Here is an 18321-nt window from a genome sequence, read left to right on the forward strand (position 1 = left end):
TATATTTGTATTTGTATTGTGTATTTATGTTTGACCTATAGCCTAAAGCTGTGTGTCCTGCAATGAATCTCATCTGATGTGTGTACAATAGTAAAAAAAGCGAACAACAGTTCTAGGATGGGATCCAAAATTAATAAAACATAAACATTATCCTCAATAAATTTACAAAGCTTAAATATATGCTGTACTAAAACTCCTTGAATAATTTTTTTAAGCGTGGAAACAAAGCCTTGTTAAAACTCATAATAGCCAGAATATGCCATGAACATCTGAATTTGTTAACTGTGAATATATGACTGGATTAACTTTCACTACCATGCACAATTCTTTGATATAAATGTCCATTACTTGATTAAACATGTCATCAAATCGGCCAACACACAAACCATATCTAAATCCTCCTAAATCACAATTAGAGACTATTCTGTTTATATAGTTATGCATTATATCTCACATAAAATTCAATTATCAGTGACAATTTTTGAAACATAATTCTTTTGAGGACTCAGATATTATCTTTATTAATTCTTATTTAAAATAACACTTTACAAAATAATAAAATTAATACACTAATATTTTTGCATCCCCAAATTGCTCAAAGTTTCAGTCAGTGAAGAACCCTTGTGGTTTGAGTCTTACTGATTTTTGAATCCTTATTGAATTTGCCACTGCTTCTCAACTGTTTAATTATAATGTATCTGATGTATATTCAATAAAATTTAAATTTTTTCTTCTCAACACTAGTTTTTTACAATAGAATATCTGTCATTTAATGATAATCTTAATGCCAAAATATGCAACCTAGGCATACCCAGAGTGAAACTTATAAAATGACTCTATATAAGTAAGTAAATAAAATATAATGCTTATTCCAAAATTTAGGGGCTAGGATCTATGGTGTTAATCAATATAAATAGTATAAGATGATGAATTATTTGTGCACTGAACCTAAGGAATATTCCACCTGGATTAATTTTTAAAATGATGGAAACTAAAAGTAAAAAGAAAAAGGAGAACAACAAAGTCACAATTAGTAAAAAGAGACATGAATAAAAAAGAAAATGATTGAATTCATTAAGAATGACAAAAGAAGGGGTCCAGGCTTAAATAATGGAATAAAGAAAGAAATCAATGAAGTGTTAAAATTAGTACTTGATAGATGGTCACACGGGGATGGGGAGCACGGCATAGGAAATGCAGTTAGCATTAATACGTTGGCTAGGTGGAGGGTCAGGGGAGAGAGGGAGCAATTGGGGGGATCCTTTTACAAACTACATAGATGTCTAACCAATGTACTGTATACTTGAAACTAACTAAAATTTTAAAAAAATTTAAAAAAATAAAGAAATCAATAAAGATTAAGAGAAGAAAACAAGAAAGGAAAATAAGAGACAAATGCAAGGGCAACAAAAAGAAATGAGGTAGAAATAAAGCAAGTGCTAGTGAATGCAATAGGCAAAGTAAATTCCAGAGCCTTCTCAGGAATTGCACCCCCATCCACCATTTGCAGCCACCCAGAGTGTGGAAGGATTGAACTTGGGCATGCCACAGGGAGGAACTGAAGGAGTTTCATCCCTTGAAGCAAAAGAGATGTGAACTGACAGAAAAAAAATATGGCTGTCAAGGGATAAATAATAGAGGAACTCAATCTCTATTGACGTAAATGATGATTTCTTGATTGAATATGTCAGCATGATCATTGGCAGGGGCAACCTTATCGCTTGCCAAGTAGCTAGTAAGAAATTTTCCCGTGACTTACCACTAAACTGTTTTAGTCTTGAAAAAAGGCCCACGTTAGAAGATTCTGGAAGTTGTTAGCTTTATCATTGATTACTCACTTTGTTCTGGTAACTATTAATCAATGGAGGATCACCAAATTTAAGATGAACCAATTAGCAGTTAAGATAGCATAAAAGTAAAACTGGTTTTAAAATACAATGCAATCAATGGCATAATGAATCATCTTAAATAACTACATTTTCTTAGAGTCAGTAAAGAGTGATGCACAGTTTTTATCTGGAAGGAAATTAGTCAAAGAGACAGTTATCTATTTTTCTTATGGAAAATAATAAGCAATTTGAAGAAAAACAAAAGGCTATATAAATAGGCACTGAAAACAAATTGAGTTTATGAATAAATTAATAGCTATATCAGTATTGGAAAACTGACAACTTTGAAAAATAATATAGTGAAGTATTATTAACAAAATAATTATGAAAAGAATTCTCTGAAAAATAATTAATGCTATGTAGCTGCTACATGGAAAAATATTAATTACTGTCAACATCTATTCTTCCTCCAATCCTCTCATTAGTTTTAGGAAGTAGCAACTCTTAATGTACAAAATAAATTTAAATGGTGTTTTAAAGATGTTAGAAATTATCGAATGAATATGACATTGGCTAAACTAGAAATGTCTATAAACCTAGGAGTTAAAAATTAAAGAGAGAAAAAATAGACAAACTGGAAAAGCAAATATGAAACCCAAAAGAAGCTTTGTCAAATGTGTTATTCGATATTTGATGATGCATATGTAACCTATTATTTAGTACATTTAGTATATTCTTCGTGTTTTTTTCTAGTCACTTAAGTGCTATTGACAAAACTATAGAAATGTGTTATTGCCCCAAAAGAGACAGCAAAATGTATATGAAAGAATTGATGATGAGGTACAAGATTACATTTAAGATAACATGTAGTGGTGAGAATGTGGCGAAAAGGGAACCCTTGTGCACTGTTTATGGGTTTGCAAATTGGTGCAGCCACTATGAAAAACAGTATAGAGATTCCTCATAAAACTAAAAATTAGAACTACCATATGACCCAGCATTCTACTTCTGAGTACTTATTCAAAGAAATCCAAAACAATGATTCAAAAAGATACATGCACCCTTATGTTCATTGCAGCATTATTTACATTAGCCAAGATATGGAAGCAACCTAAGTGTCCATCATACAATGGAATGTTATTCTGCCATAAAAAATAATGAAATCTTAGTATTTGCGACAATATGGGTGGACCTAGAGGGTATCATACTAAGTGAAATAAGTCAGAGAAAGACAAATACCATAAGATTTCACTTACATGTGGAATCTAAAGAACAAAATAAACGAACAAAATGAAAACAGACTCATAGATACAGAGAACAAATTAATGGCTGCCAGATGGGAGGAGGAGGGAAGATGAGTGAAAAAAGTGAGGATAAATGCAGTCAATAATATTGTGATAAGTTTGTACAGTGACAGATGATTACTAGACTGAGTAGTGTGATCACATTGTATGGAATAAAAATGTTGAATCATTATACTGCACACATGAAGCTAATATAACTAATATAATATGGTATACCAACTGTACTTAAATAAAAAAAGATTACATTTAAAGTAACTTATGAGTCTATGGCCATGCTACCTTGAACAAGCCCGATTCTGTCTGATCTTGGAAGCTAAGCAGGGTAGGGCCTGGTTAGTACTTGGATGGGAGATCACCTAGGAAGACCAGGTGCTGTAGCGTAAAAAATAAAAAATAAGGAATTGTAAGCTGACAGGTCCTTGCAATCTGTGAGATCAACCAAGGGTTGCCTTGCCTAAAAAAAAAAAAATAAAAATAAATAAAAAAATAGAGTAACTTATGAAAGGAAAATTTAAAAATCTAACATGTGATCAATGAACATTGGAAATCAGAACTATAACGCAATAAAGATTTAGTAAAAATTAAAAGAAGAGTTATTTTTAAAACATAAATGTTTGTAAACTACTTTAGCACTTCTTTAGAACCTGTATCCAAATAAAGATCAGGTCACAAAGGAAAAACTGATAAAGACTAAGTCAAAAAGTGAAAGATTCTATATTTAAAGAAAAGTATCATTCAACATATGCAGAGCTCATAAAAATGGAGAAGAGAAAAATAAACCAATATGGCAGGTAAAGGACATAAGGGACTCCAAGTGTGAGAATCACATAATTATGAAAGAGTAAGTGGCACAATGTCTACCATTAATATGAAATGTTAAAGCAACATACACATTAAATGGTCTTTTAATGCAAACATAAAATTCTACATTAAACACTGATCAAAGTAAACAGAGTTCTACATCTAACTGACAAATCAGGTGTAAATAAGTAAAAGGCCTCCAAGGTTTTTCCAAAACGTACAAAGAAACATAATAATGAAATTCTAGAATTTATTATCAGGATACATAATTTATTTCTAAATGTGGGGAGCTCATCAAAATGGCTCACACTATCAGAATTATGTTGTCTCACGCCCTATGAGCCTAGGATTGCATACCTAGAATATTGGAGGGTCTGTTTAAAAGTATAAATATTTCTCGGGTCTTAGAAAAAAACAGATTTTATTTCTAAACAGAATATTACTTGCATTTCCAATGGCTGGGAAGTTAAAAGAGCTGTTTATGTCCTGACTGTTTCATCCATTAGATTGTAAGCTTCTGGAGGACTAGGTCTTTATACTGGTGCAGCCCCCTTTCCATGGTCATATTAGTGAAAATTTCATTTGATGTTTTCTCAATAAAAGTGTCATAAATTAATTAATAAAAACAAAGATATTTATAATAAAATGAATAAGAGAGTCAAATATTGAACTATATGATTAAATTTTATCAAATTATGGAGAATTTAATTAGAAAAATATACTTTCAGTTTGACAAATTTTAATATTCTACATGTAAAAGCTACCTTATATGCTGGTAAAAGGTAAACTTAAAAATTTGAATGAACTTTTATTTATCTAAACAACAAATATATGAAAATTATTATGTACAATAAATATAGTATATTAAAATATAATTTCAAACACAAGTCATATGAAGGTTATGCATGGTCATAGCGGGGCTAGGATCAACTGCAAAGCTTGCTGGATGTTCAACAATAGGAGGTCTTCTATCTGCCTATTTAGGGACTGCAGGAAAAGATCTGAATTTATCATATAGAGAATGGACTTGGGAGAGGGAAAGGGAGAGGGAGATGGGGAGGGAGAGAGAGAGGGAGAGATGGAAATTGAGTACGGTGGTGTATCTTTCAATTAAGATGATTCAGTCAGGCCGGTTGGGCACAAGAGCTAGAATCCAAGATGTGGTTGAATCCAGGCAATGATTGGTGATTCTGAACCTAGCCCAGGGCTCTAAATCAAAACTAAGAAGAACTCAAGTCTGTAAACAGGGCAAAAATGGGGGATAATAGTGGATAGTGACCAATGGGCTACTGGCTTGCTATACCTGATCTCTGATACACTACAATCTCTATTTTGTGGTCAGTAAAAGAGACCTGGGCATGGATGATGGAGACAGAAACTTTGGCTGGGACTGGAGCCCTGGTCTAGAAAGGTAATTCAATGAAATATCCCATTAGCCTAGATATGAGATTAGGAGTTAGATGCATGAGACTGACAAATCCTTCTGTCTTCTGTGTCCTAATTTCTACTTTCTTTGCCCAAAACTATGCCATGACATAAACCAATATACATTTTGAAATAGCATCTCTTATTTTACCTAAATGTATGCATAATGCCATTTAATATTCATCTTCTATAAATGTTAGTAAACTTTAGTTGTATTTTAAAACTGAATTTGGAAATGTCAAGATCAGGTCACAAGGAACAACCACTGAAACAGGATACAAAGAGAAATAATAAGGCACTTGCAATTGACATTATTATCAGAGAGGTAGAGTTAACATATGGGAAATGAGAATCGACTCAATGCCTATAGTTTGTGATAAGAACAGTATATCATAGCCCCAGAAGATCTGAATTTTTCTTTCAGGAACCCAAAATGTACTTTTATAAGGATCTTTGAGCTCTTCTGAATTTTCACAGGTTAGAAAACATTTCCTTAGTGAACTGAGACACAGGAACTCAAGCAATAAGACACAAGCAAAATTAAATGGAAATTGAGGCTTAATGAAGCATAGTCCAAATAAAGACAGTATAAAATAAGCATTTAAACGAAAGTTAATCAACAAAATGAAGATTGTTTTCCTAAGAATGAAAGAAGTAAAGCTAAGTTAAACTTTCTACATTTAGTAAGTTTGGAGCCATATGGTTACCTAAGCCTGTCTAAAGGAATTTCGCTCAAAACACAATACACTCAGATACTCTGCTTAAGGCACTACTTAGATTAGATATTGGGAGGAACAGATTTAGGAACTCATTCAGTCTACCTTGTATAAGAATGTCACAGGTAACAGCATTAGAAAATCTAGGTAAATCTACATGTATAATTTTAACAGTATATCAATCAAGCTGGCATTGTCTTTTTTTAAACAAAAGGCAACTATATGAGAAGGACTGATTAAACCTAATAACACATATTTTAAAACAGGCTATTTAAAACTTAAGGGAATGTCCACCATTTTGCTGTATTTTAAAAATTGTTGTTTTAACCTATAAGTGCACACGCATACTCTGTTTCTGATGGTAATTTAATATTCATTGACAAATATTTTTTCCTCTGGGTGGATTATTATAATATTAAAAAAATAAACTACATAATTTTCATCCTGATTTATTTAACCAAACACACAAATCATTTAAGGGAGGAGTTAAATATTGCAAAATTAGGTAGAAATATTCCTAAAAGATATAATTATAAGGGTGTCATTTGTTAAAGAATATAAGACTAGATCAATCATATTTACATTTGAATTATCTATTCAAGTAACACATGAATATTAAATATGAATTAACTAATTAATATTCATAGTGACTATATTAGAGAAATCAAGCTTGATATAAATTCTTAAAAGTTCCCTGATATATACCAGTGGTATCTTTAACATCCGTTAACAAGAGTTGCCTAGAGATTTGGACTCCTGTCACATGAGATGAAATTGACCCTTGGGCGTACCTGGGAAATCTGGTTCAAAAGGGAGAATCATCCAGTGAGTAAAAGCAGATACCTTGGTCTTGAATGGGTACAAATTTAACTGGACTTTCAGTCTTTCTCTACAAAATCAACAGAACTGGCAATTTATTCAGCATTGCAATGCAACACAGCCAATGCAAAAAGAAAAATGGCACCTCCATCATCCATTCTTATTGAAAAAAATGAGGAAAGAAGGACAAGGAAAAAACGAGAAAAGAGAAAGCTGAGGCTTGAAACGACGTTTGGCTGTGTTTGAGCTTTTTTCAGCATTAATAAGTAATGACTATAATGCTTGATTTCAGAAGCCCAATGCCACATTTTACAAAGTGCAGCATCTCCACCATACGAAGCACTCACCTGCACTAGATACACTGCATAGTAAAAGACCATGTGTAGTCGGCAAAATGATGGTCCCCCAAGGATGTCCACACATTCACTCACAGAACCTATGAATATGTTATCTTACAAGGCCAAATGGACTTTGAAGATGTGATTAAGTTTTATAGATTTTAAGATGGGGAGGTTATCCTGGGTGATCCAGGTGGGCTAAACCTAATCACATGAGTCCTTATGCAACATACAGATGATGTATTATAGAATTGTACATTTGAAACCTATATAATTTTATTAACCAATGTCACTCTAATAATTTAATAACATTTAAAAAATTTTAAAACAAATCTTTTTTCACTGCTGTCAGAGAGAAGTGTGACAATGGAAGAGAGGTTAAGTGATGTGATATGAGAAAGACTTGGCTGATCATTTCTAGCTTTCAAGATGGGAGAAAGGGCCATAAGCCAAGGAATGTGGGCAGCCTCTCAAAGCTGGAAAAGGCAAGGAAACATTCTCCCTTAGAGCCTCCAGATAGAAATGAAGCCTCATAGACACCTTGATTTTAGTGTACTGAGTCTGAATTTTGACCTACAGAACTGCAAGATAATAAATTTGTGCTGCTTAAGCCACTGAGTTTATGATAATTTGTTATCAAAGCAATGAAAATCAGTACACTGTGCAAAAGGCTATAAGCATGTGAATTATTTGGAAAATATACTTGGAATAAAAGACACATGTAAATACTAGTTATGAATAAGACTTCGTCTATTGTTAAAAGATAACTCAGAAGCTATATGATCATTATGTCTAATATTCTTATCTCCTGGTAGAATTTATGTTAGATGAAGGTAAGAATGAGAGCTCGGATAAGAAACTATGAACTAGACTCATAGTAACTGCATGTTTGTCATTCCACACGTACCTGACATTCACCAATGCAGACTTGTAAGGTTAGAAATAAAAACAGAAAGACCATTACAGGAGTTTGGGATGCAAGGTTAAATATTATATGGTTTTAGAATGACACTTTTAGAAAATAGTAAAGTTATTAGCCAACTAGATTAAGATAAAAAAAATAAATGTTTTAATACTGCTTACAAATGTGCAATGTACCAAATTGCTCTGCCACTGATAGTTTTAAAGAAAAAATCATTATATATAGAAAACAAAAGATTTTAACAATCAGGAATATTTCAAATAAAAAGTTAAAAAAAAATTTAAAAATTTTTAAAAAGATAATGATTATGACCACAACTGAAGGAGAAGATGATAGACAGGATAAAGACTTATCTAGAATGCTCCCACTTGGTGATCATTTGTAGAAAATCAGATTTTTTCCATTGCAACTGAAACTCTTGAGTGGTTTTGCTTAGAGAAGGAATAATAAGTGATTATAATCTAAATTTATTTGTCATTCAACATCTTGAAAAAGGAATGAGCTATTATTCCAGTAATAGAAACAACGCAATTAAATACTAGTAGATGAGATGCAATTGTCTTATAATGAGAAATTAAGAAACTAAATACAGACATTACCTGTGTAATTGTAGGCAGATGAACACTGTATATTTACTTGTTCTATACAATTAGCCTCTTTTGTTGCATTATTTGCATTCATCAATGAGGCATCATTTGAAGCTCATCAAATGCAAGGGCTTTCCTATTTTTCTAAAAAAAATTAGTGACATACACTAAAGTGGAAGTTTATCATTAAATGCAGAGCTTTTTAACATAGCTGTTGTAGAAATAAATCAACTACTCCATGTTTCACTTAAGTGAGGAATAAATTTTATTAAAATTGCTTTATCACAATTAATTCACCTTTGACAGAGAGCTCTATTTATTGTTTGTGATACAACATTTGAATAGCAAACAATTTTGATATGCTTCCATTCAATATGGGATGAGTTAGAATACTCTGTAAATCATTTGAAATTGCTAAAGGCATTCAGATAAACAGATATGTGTACCAAAATTAGAATTTAATTAGAATACTGAGGTGTACATTCAAAAGTGTATTTGAAAGCATCACATTTTTAATGTAATGATTTTTGACTTCTTTAAATTCTTCATTATAAGATGCTTATTGCCCACAAGGAATTTACAACATAATGATGGAGATATAACTACCATATATTTATTTATAAACAATGACAATAATGATGAGCACATAAAAATGACTGCAAGAGGAAACACATTTATAAATAACTATAGCTATAAAATATACTTACATATAAATGTGTAAAGGTATGTGTAAGTGTGTGTGTGTGTGTGTGTAAATATTTGCTATTTGTAAGGATACAAGGTAAAAAAACTCTCTTTACTATGAGAATGTTGGTAGATTGTAGAGTAATAACAGGAAAATGTCAGAAAAGAAAAAAATGAAAAAGAAAAATGTCTTACTTACTTTGCATTTTGTAACACGAAATCATACTAGTTACATTATTCAAAGTATGTGTTGGCTACTACAAATTTTCTTCAAATTACGTTTTTTAAGACTTGTTTTGCAAATATTTAACTTTTATTCAATACATCCACTATGTACTCACTCCCTTTTCTAACAATTCTAATTGAAGTCGTACGTAACATGCCTGGAACTGTTCTAGACATTTGGAATATACCAATTAATAAATAATCGAAGTCTCTTGCTCTCCTGAAGTTGGAAGAGCCAGAAAAACAATTAAACAAGAGAGAATCCACCATATGATATCAGAGTTTAATAAGTGCTACACATAGAATTAAATGAGGTGATCTTTGAACTTCTTTAACTTTAGGGGGTCACAGAAGGTCTTTCTGAACAGAGTGACAATTAAGCTGATCACTGAATGACTAACATTGAAGGGAACAGCATTATCCCATTAAATGCCCTACTGTTTGCTGTATAGATCTTTAAAGAAGTAATTTTTATATAAGAAAACCAAAGGCCTAGTGAAATCATCTATTTCAATTGCATAGTTTAAAAACTATTCTAGTATCTGTAAAACCACAATTTCATGTTATTTTAACTACAAAATTTTAGTAGCAGACATCAGAATCATAATTGTATCAGAGGATTTTTAAATAATAGAAAATAAATCCCCTTATAAATACAATTATAATGACATAATTAGGTGAATTAGAAATTAAAATAAAACATACTTTTGTAATGAATCATTCCTTAAAGAAAATGAAATGAATGTAATACTTGTACATTGGATCAAAATAAACAACAAAGTTGTAATTTTTTAAAATCACTAAAAGATAGGTTAATAGAAAACTAATACATTTTCTTTTTGGTAAAGTTTAGACTTTTCAAAATCTTTTTTTTTTCCTGGCTAGCATATTAGAGTTACCCAAACATTACATGTGATAAGAACTTCATTCATCCTTGTCTTGGATTCTGCTGTTGCTCTGTAAGGCCTATGCTCTGGTTATGGATTGGGCTATGTGACTCAGTAATGTTTCTCTGTTGAACTATTCAACACAAATGCAGGCCTAGGAAAATACTTGGCTTCTATCTACACATCCTTGTGAATAAACTGGGAAGCCCTTGGGATAATAAGGGTGAAAGAAAAATATATATAGTTTCAAAAATAGAACCAAAGAACAATGGGTAAAGCAGCAAAACACAAAGAAGATACCAGATAGATAAAAGGGCTCACAAAACATTCAGTATCAGGTGTGTAGGCCATGACCTGCACAAGGGGTCTAACCAAAGGGTGATGGGCTTGGAAATCTAGCCTATATCTCACTCAATGAAATCCATCTACTTAGAAGGAGTTCCTTTTTCTAATTAGCACAAGGACATCCTTAACTCTTCTTTTTCTCCCAGCTTTATTGAGCTATAATCGACATATAATATTATATAAGCTTAAGGTGTACATGTTGATTTAATATATGTATATACTGTAAAATAATTACCCAAATAAGGTTAGTTAACATCTCCATTATCTCACATAAATGATATTTTGTGTGTGGTGAGAACATTTAAGATCTACCCTCTTAGCAACTTCCAAACATGCAATAGGGTATTGTTCACTATAATCACCGTGCTGTTCATTAGATCCCCAGAATTTATTCATTTTATAACTGGAAGTTTGTAGCCTTTGACCAATATCTCTCAATTTCCTCTGTCTGATTTATTTTACTTAACATAATACTCTTGAGATCCATCCATGTCATCACGAATGGCAGGATTTCCTTATTTCTCATAGATCTATAATATTCTATTATATATATATGTACATATAAAATAGAAATTAAATACCATATGAATCTCACATATTATTTATCCATTCATTCATAGATGAAATTTTAGGGCTGTTTCCGTATCTTCACTATTATGAATAATGCTGCAATGAACATGAGAGTGCAAATATCTCTTCAATTTATGATCAATTGTCTCAAGCTATTTTCTAATGTCATTTCCAATTCCTTCTTTTATCAGTTGGTTGTTCAGGACTATGTTGTTTAATTTTTGCATATTTGTGAATTTTTCATCTTTCCTTCTTTTAGCGATTTCTAGTTTCATACCATTGTGGTTACAAAATATAGCTGATATGATTTCAATATTCTTAAATTTGCTAATACTTTTATGATCTATGATATGATCTATCCTAGATATTGTTTTGTGTGTGCTTGAGAAAGTGTATTCTGATGCTGCTGAATAATATGTTTGAATACATTTGGTCTGAAGTATAGTTCCAGTCCAATGTTTCCTTACTGATTTTTCTGTTTTCATCATCAATTCATTGTTGAAAATAGAGTATTAAAGTCTCCTACTATTATTGCATTGCAATCTTTCCTTTCAGATTTATTCTATTTGCTTAATATATTTAGGTGCTCCAATATTGGGTGCATATATATTTATGATTAGTATATCTTCTTGATAAATTGAACATTTTATCATTATATAATAACCTCCTTTGTCTCTTGTTACCATTTTTGGCTTAAAGTCTATTTTGCCTGACATAAATATAGCTACTCCAGCTCGCTTTTGGTTTCCATTTACATGGATTATCTTTTTCCATCCTTTCGCTTTGAGCCCATGTGTGTCCTTAAAAGTGAAATTAATCTCTTGCAGGCAGAGAGATTTTAAAAAATTTGTCCAGCCACTCTATGCCTTTTGATTGGAGAATTTATTTCATTTACATTTACAGTAATTATTAATAGGCAAGGGCTTACTAATACCATATTATTAGTTGTTTTCTTTCTTTCTCTCTTCCTTCCTTTGTGAATTGGTAATTTTCTGTAGTGGTATGCTTTGATTTCCTTCTCTTTATCTTTTTTAATTTACTGTAGCTTTGTGGCTACAATGAGGTTTACATAAATATAACTATAGCGATATATTTTATGCTGCTAACGACTTAATTTTAATTGTATATGAAAACTACCATTACTCTCCTTCTTCTTTTATGTTTTTAATGTCTATATTTACCTCTTTTTATATTGTATACTCACTAACAAATAGCTACATTATTGTAGCTATAGTTATTTTTAATACTTTTGTCCTTTAACCTTTATACTAGAGTTAAGCGGTTAACACACAGCTATATCACACTATTAGAGTATTCTGAATTTGACTATATACCCATGTTTACCAGTGTTATATATTTTTATATGGTTTCATGTTACTAATTAGCATTCTTTCATTTCAGCTTGAATAACTCATTTCAGTATTTCTTATAAGGTGAGTGTGGTGGTAATAAACTCCCTTAGCTTTTGTTTGTTTGTTTATTTGTTTTTAGTCTAGGAAAGTCTTCAACTCACCTTCATTTCTGAAGTCTAATTTTGCTGGATAGAGTATTCTTGGTAGGCAGTTTTTTCTTTCAGCACTTCGAATATATGATCCCATTCCTTCCTGGGCCTGTAAGAATTCTGCTGAGAAATCCACTGATAGCCTTATGGAGGTTCCCATGTAAGTTATAAACTCTTTTCTCTTGTTGCTTTTAAGATTCTCTCTCTGTCTTTGATTTTTGACAGTTTTCTTATAAGTGCGTTGGGAAATTTCTCTTTAAGTTGAATCTGTTTGGGGACATATGAGCTTCATGAACTTAAGTATCCAAATTTCTCTCCAGATTTGGGAAATTCTCAACTGTTACTTCTTTACATAATCATTCTGCCCCCCTTCTTCCCCTCTTCTCCTTTTGGAACTCTGATAATTAGCAAATTGTTTCTTCTGATAGCATTTTATTATCACATAGGCTTTCTTCACTCTTTTTCATTCTTTTTTATTTGTTCTCCTCTGACTGGATAATTTCAATGTTTCTGTCTAACTGAGATTATTTCTCTTGCTTGATCCATTTTGCTGTTGATGTGCATTATTGCATTTTTCATTTCATTCTTTGTATTCTTCAGCTCCAGGATTTGTTTGGTTCTTTTTTTTTTAATGATTTTTTAAATCTCTTTGTCAAACTTTTCAGTTTGTTCATATACTGTTTTCCTAAATTTGTTAAATTATCTTTGTTTTCTTGTAGATCATTGAGTTTCCTTAAAACACCTATTTTGAATTCTTTATCAGGTAAATCTCAATGTCTTTCTGATCAAGTACTGGAAGATTATTGTGATTCTTTGGTGGTGTTATGTCTCCTTGATTTTTCATGTTCCTTAAAATTTTTCATCATTGTCTTCTCAGTTGAAGTAGCAGTCACGTCCTCCAGTCTTTACCAGCTGACTTTGGGAGAGAACTACCTTCCATCAGCCTTGATACTGATTCTGAGGCTCTCTCAGACTGTCTATGGATATCTTTGCTCCATGCTTCCTGCTTCCTCTTGTGGCAGAATTCTTAAATTTATGTATTCTCTTGATTCTGCAACATACCGGGCCAGGTGTTGACAGTCTCCTTTTAGTTTTCCCAAAGATGGTGCTAAAGCTCAAATCTGTGGTTTCTTCCTGACTCATCGGTTCAGGCCACCTTTTTGCATATGTTTACTATCTGTCTGCCAAAGCTTTTTTTTTTTTTTTGCTGATGTTACACAGGGAGCTGGCCACAGGGTGGGGTGTGTGTGTGGTGGTGGTGGGGGGGGCGGTGTGAAGTACATGGAGTTCTGGAGGTGCCTATGAGCGAGCTGGGGAAATTCACAGGTGAGGCCTTACCAGCTCATGGGCAATCTTCTTGATGGAATCTGTGACACAATAGGATCCTCATCCCTTGAATCTTATCAGCTGCTTTTCTGGCCTCTTCCTGCTCTCACCCAAGTCATACAGCTCTTGATTCAACACTCTAGATGAAGCTGGAGAGAAATGAGCCTCTTTGGCAGTGTTCTGCACAGCTGGGAAAGCCAGACACTCACCTAAATGCTCTCACTTTTTCCCACAGTAGAAATCACATGCTGAGAAGAACTTTCTTGGCCCTAAGCTGTGCCTCCTTGGGGAAGGAATGATGAAAGTAAAGTCAAACTGTTCCTGTTACACTTTCCAGTGTGTCTTAACTCATATTTTTTGCTCCAGTTGTATGCTGGAACTTCTCCTCTGGAAACCTGGACTTCCGCAAATACTCTCTTTTCCAAAGGTGATTTTCTAAGATAGTATTTTCTATGGGCTCCTGGACTGAGGCTGAGAGATCTTGAAGCCAGTTCATGGGTCACTGCAGGGTCCACAGCCAGGACCAAGGTCTGTCTGCCTATTACCTGACACATGGGTGGGCAAGATTCCTCCCAGGTCCACTGGCCTATGATGCTGGATCTCACAGTTCCTACAAAAACACTTTTGTCTGTGGATGGATGCCAAATTATTATTATTGAAGACAGGGCATGACCAAGGAACAGCTTATTCAGCCATGATGCTGATTTCACTCCCTCCTTTGCCCTTCTTAATGACTTAAATGCTACAGACTATGGCAGACCACCAGTCTGAATAGATCAGATTTCATAGTCTGTGGCATTTAAGAACATCACATTGGAGTGTTCTTTGGCATTCTGTTGCTAAACTTTAACATGTTGGATTATTTCATCTTGAGGGAAGTGTAACAAGAGGCAGAAAATTGTTTCAGTGGTACCCAGTTCAGTCTTTTCATAGTTCTCAGCACAAGACTAGGGCAGCTGCAAACGGCTTGCATCATTTTGATCAGTGTGTTTCTGTGAGTACATGCATCAATAACATGCAGTTCCATCTATTCTCTTTTTCCTCATGAACAACACTAGTATGCATCTAATTCAATACATTTAAGAATCCATTTTGATTGAATCATTTGATCTGGTGAGACAAAGTGTTCACATGTCAATTCAAAAAGAGAACAGTGAAAGGAAACATAGGGAGGAAAGAAGGTTAGGAGAGGCAATTTATAGTTGTTCGTGATAGTAATACTGATATCAAAACTCTAAAAAACAGTTGCTTAAAGTAAGAGAGGTAAAGCTGGACATGCAAACATAAAAAATATGCTCTAATACATGTAATCAAAAAAGCAAAAGTGCAGGTCATATGTGAGTTATAGAGAAAAGGAAATAAGGGTTATAAGAGTAGAAAAATGTTCAGAACAGATTCGTGAATATTAAGACAGGTAAGATTCATTAATGACACTGGCATTTACAAAATTATAGAACTAAATCACTGTGTATGTTCTAGCCTCTCACTATTCAAAGTATGGTCAGTGAATCAGCATCGTCACCATCACCTGGGAGCTTGTTGGAAATGCAGAATTTTAGCCCCCATTCCAGACTTAGTGAATTGAAATTTATGATTTAACAAGATTCCTAAGGTGTTTCTATGTATATTAAAGTTTGAGGAACACAGCTTTGGATATCCTGTATTCTCACAGTAGATACTCTCTTTTTGTACAATTTCAGGGGATGTTTCTTTTTCATAGGCTGCCCCCTACCACGTGTGTCTCTTTCGCACTTTTTCACTTGACCTCTTAAACAAATGAAAAGCTAAAGTCTCTATAATACCTGAGAACTTCTGGACACATATTTATTATTAGAGAAGAGCTTCATCCCACCCCTAGATATACTTCAACTGTTCAAGAAAGTTCAATACCTGACATAATAAAATTAGAACCCATATTTTTATTACATTTGAGAATTCTCAAAGTACCTACTTGCACATTCGTTCATCCCAACAATGGTACAAAGAGTATAGAGATGGTTTTTCCTTTTTATGTATTTTTAGATGAGGAAATAGAATCAAAGAGAATCTGTGACATGTTGGATGGTTGTAGTGGCAGTTGACAAGAACAGACACTGACCATAATAATAACAGGGAATTGCAAGAATTCATTTTTAAAAGGCTTTAGGGTAGAAAGCAGATTTACTTATATGTTTGTTTGTTCATTTGGTTTTTGTGTGTCTGTCTTTCTCCACAGAAAGTGAGATGCAGGAAGAAAGACATGTGTATCTTTTATCCTCAGCTAGAACAGTGCCTGTGACAAGGGAGGTGCTCAATAAGTATTTTAAATAAATGGATTAATGTAACATTCTCTGCTACAATCCACAACAATATTAAAGGCCTGTGTCATAAGAATAAATACAATTTATTTCTATTTTAATATCCATTAGTTATAGCTTCACAGTTGTAGTATGATTATGGGAGCTTATTCTTCTCCTATAAATTTAACTTCTTTCTGTGTGGTACTGAATATACCACTATAACTCCAAAGAAACATATTTGCCTAAAAAATAGCATCTCAGAATTTATGGCTTCAACCCTAAAATGGTAGCACATGAAAGTCACTGACATGATATTTTTCACAGTGGCTACCTGCATACCATACTTTCTAGGATAGATTGTGAAATTAATCCATGTGGAAGAACATATATACTCTCTTAAGTTCACTGAAGCCTTTGCCCATCATAATTCAGTTCAGTAACTCTCCACTGAGTTCAAGAGGCTTTCTATCATTTTTGGAATTAAATTTCATACTCTAAACATATGAGCTTCCAAAATATGTCAGTGGAGAACAAGAGGATTTCAATTACACTGGCTAAAATAGCCCTGAAAATGTCACTATATTTAGGAATATAGTGTTTTATCCCACTGGCATCTCATAAATTATTCCATTTTCTTCTCTGATATGTCATAGGAAGCAAGATATAATGAAGGGTGTTCAATGAAGTTGAATAAGGGAAAATGACCATTTTAAGTTTGGCATCAGATAAAAGCTAGTATCCTGAGGATTCTGTGTCTTTTTAATGTAAACACAAATACCTAATATTATTTGCTTAAGACATGGAGTCTCCTACACTTCAAGACACAGCCATTATTTTAGGTGTATCAGAATCAATGGTCTAAAATGAATATCTGAAACACATTACCAAGAAAGGCCATGTGCCGATAATTATTATACTTAGATGATGGGTACATGAGGGTTCATTGTACTATTTGATCTACATTTGCACATTTGAAAATTCCCATGACAAAAATTAAAATGCATTCTAAGCAAAAAGTAAAATGATACAAATGAAAAATAGGGAATTATACTATATCCATAAGATAAAATTATATGCAGCTTTTAAAAATTAATGCCACAAATAAATATTTATTGATGAGCAATGTTTATTCTATATTGTTGAGTGAAACAAGCATATTTCAAAATGCTATATATCCTATGATTTGTTTTTTCTTTATAAATGTAGTTATTGTATTTAATAAACACCAATTTCATGCATACTATGTGCTAGGCATATTCTAAGTTGTTTAGAAAGTTTAAGTCTAAGTAATTAAATATTCTCATAACAACCCCTATAACTGGTAGATACCAGTATCATACCCATATGTTTAATAAAGCACAGAGAAGTTAAGAAATTTGGTCAAGGTCACACAGCTGGTAAGGGGAGGGGATACTGGGGCTTGAATTTGAACAGTTTGGCTCCAGAGCCTAGTTCTTCAATTGTTATGTGATGCTGCCTCTGCCAATCAAATAAGTGTAAAAAGACATAGTTAACTATATTGAAAATAAAAATGCCTTAAAGGTTAAATTCCATGTTTAACAGTAGTTAATGATGAGTAGAAGAAACATGGATAATAACTTAAAACTAATTTTTATTCTAATTTTTATTTATTTTTAATTTTTCCACATCAATCATGTTACTAATATGATAGGGAGAATTTAAATGTTGTAAATATATATAATGAATGTTATACAAGTTCTTGGTTAAATTTTTTAAAGGCAAAATGCATGTGTGTGTGTGTG

The 18321-nt window shown here is 32.7% G+C and overlaps 1 protein-coding gene and 1 pseudogene across 1 annotated transcript in view; one reads left to right on the plus strand and one right to left on the minus strand.

Annotated features, from left to right (window-relative positions):
* Positions 1-18321, minus strand: part of IL1RAPL1 (interleukin 1 receptor accessory protein like 1) — a 1273836-nt gene that overhangs the window by 413473 nt on the left and 842042 nt on the right. The window lies entirely within an intron of this gene.
* Positions 3396-3514, plus strand: LOC111731161 (annotated as a pseudogene).

The sequence above is a fragment of the Pteropus vampyrus genome, unplaced genomic scaffold (genome assembly GCF_000151845.1).
Source record: "Pteropus vampyrus isolate Shadow unplaced genomic scaffold, Pvam_2.0 Scaffold351, whole genome shotgun sequence".
NCBI lineage: Eukaryota > Metazoa > Chordata > Mammalia > Chiroptera > Pteropodidae > Pteropus > Pteropus vampyrus.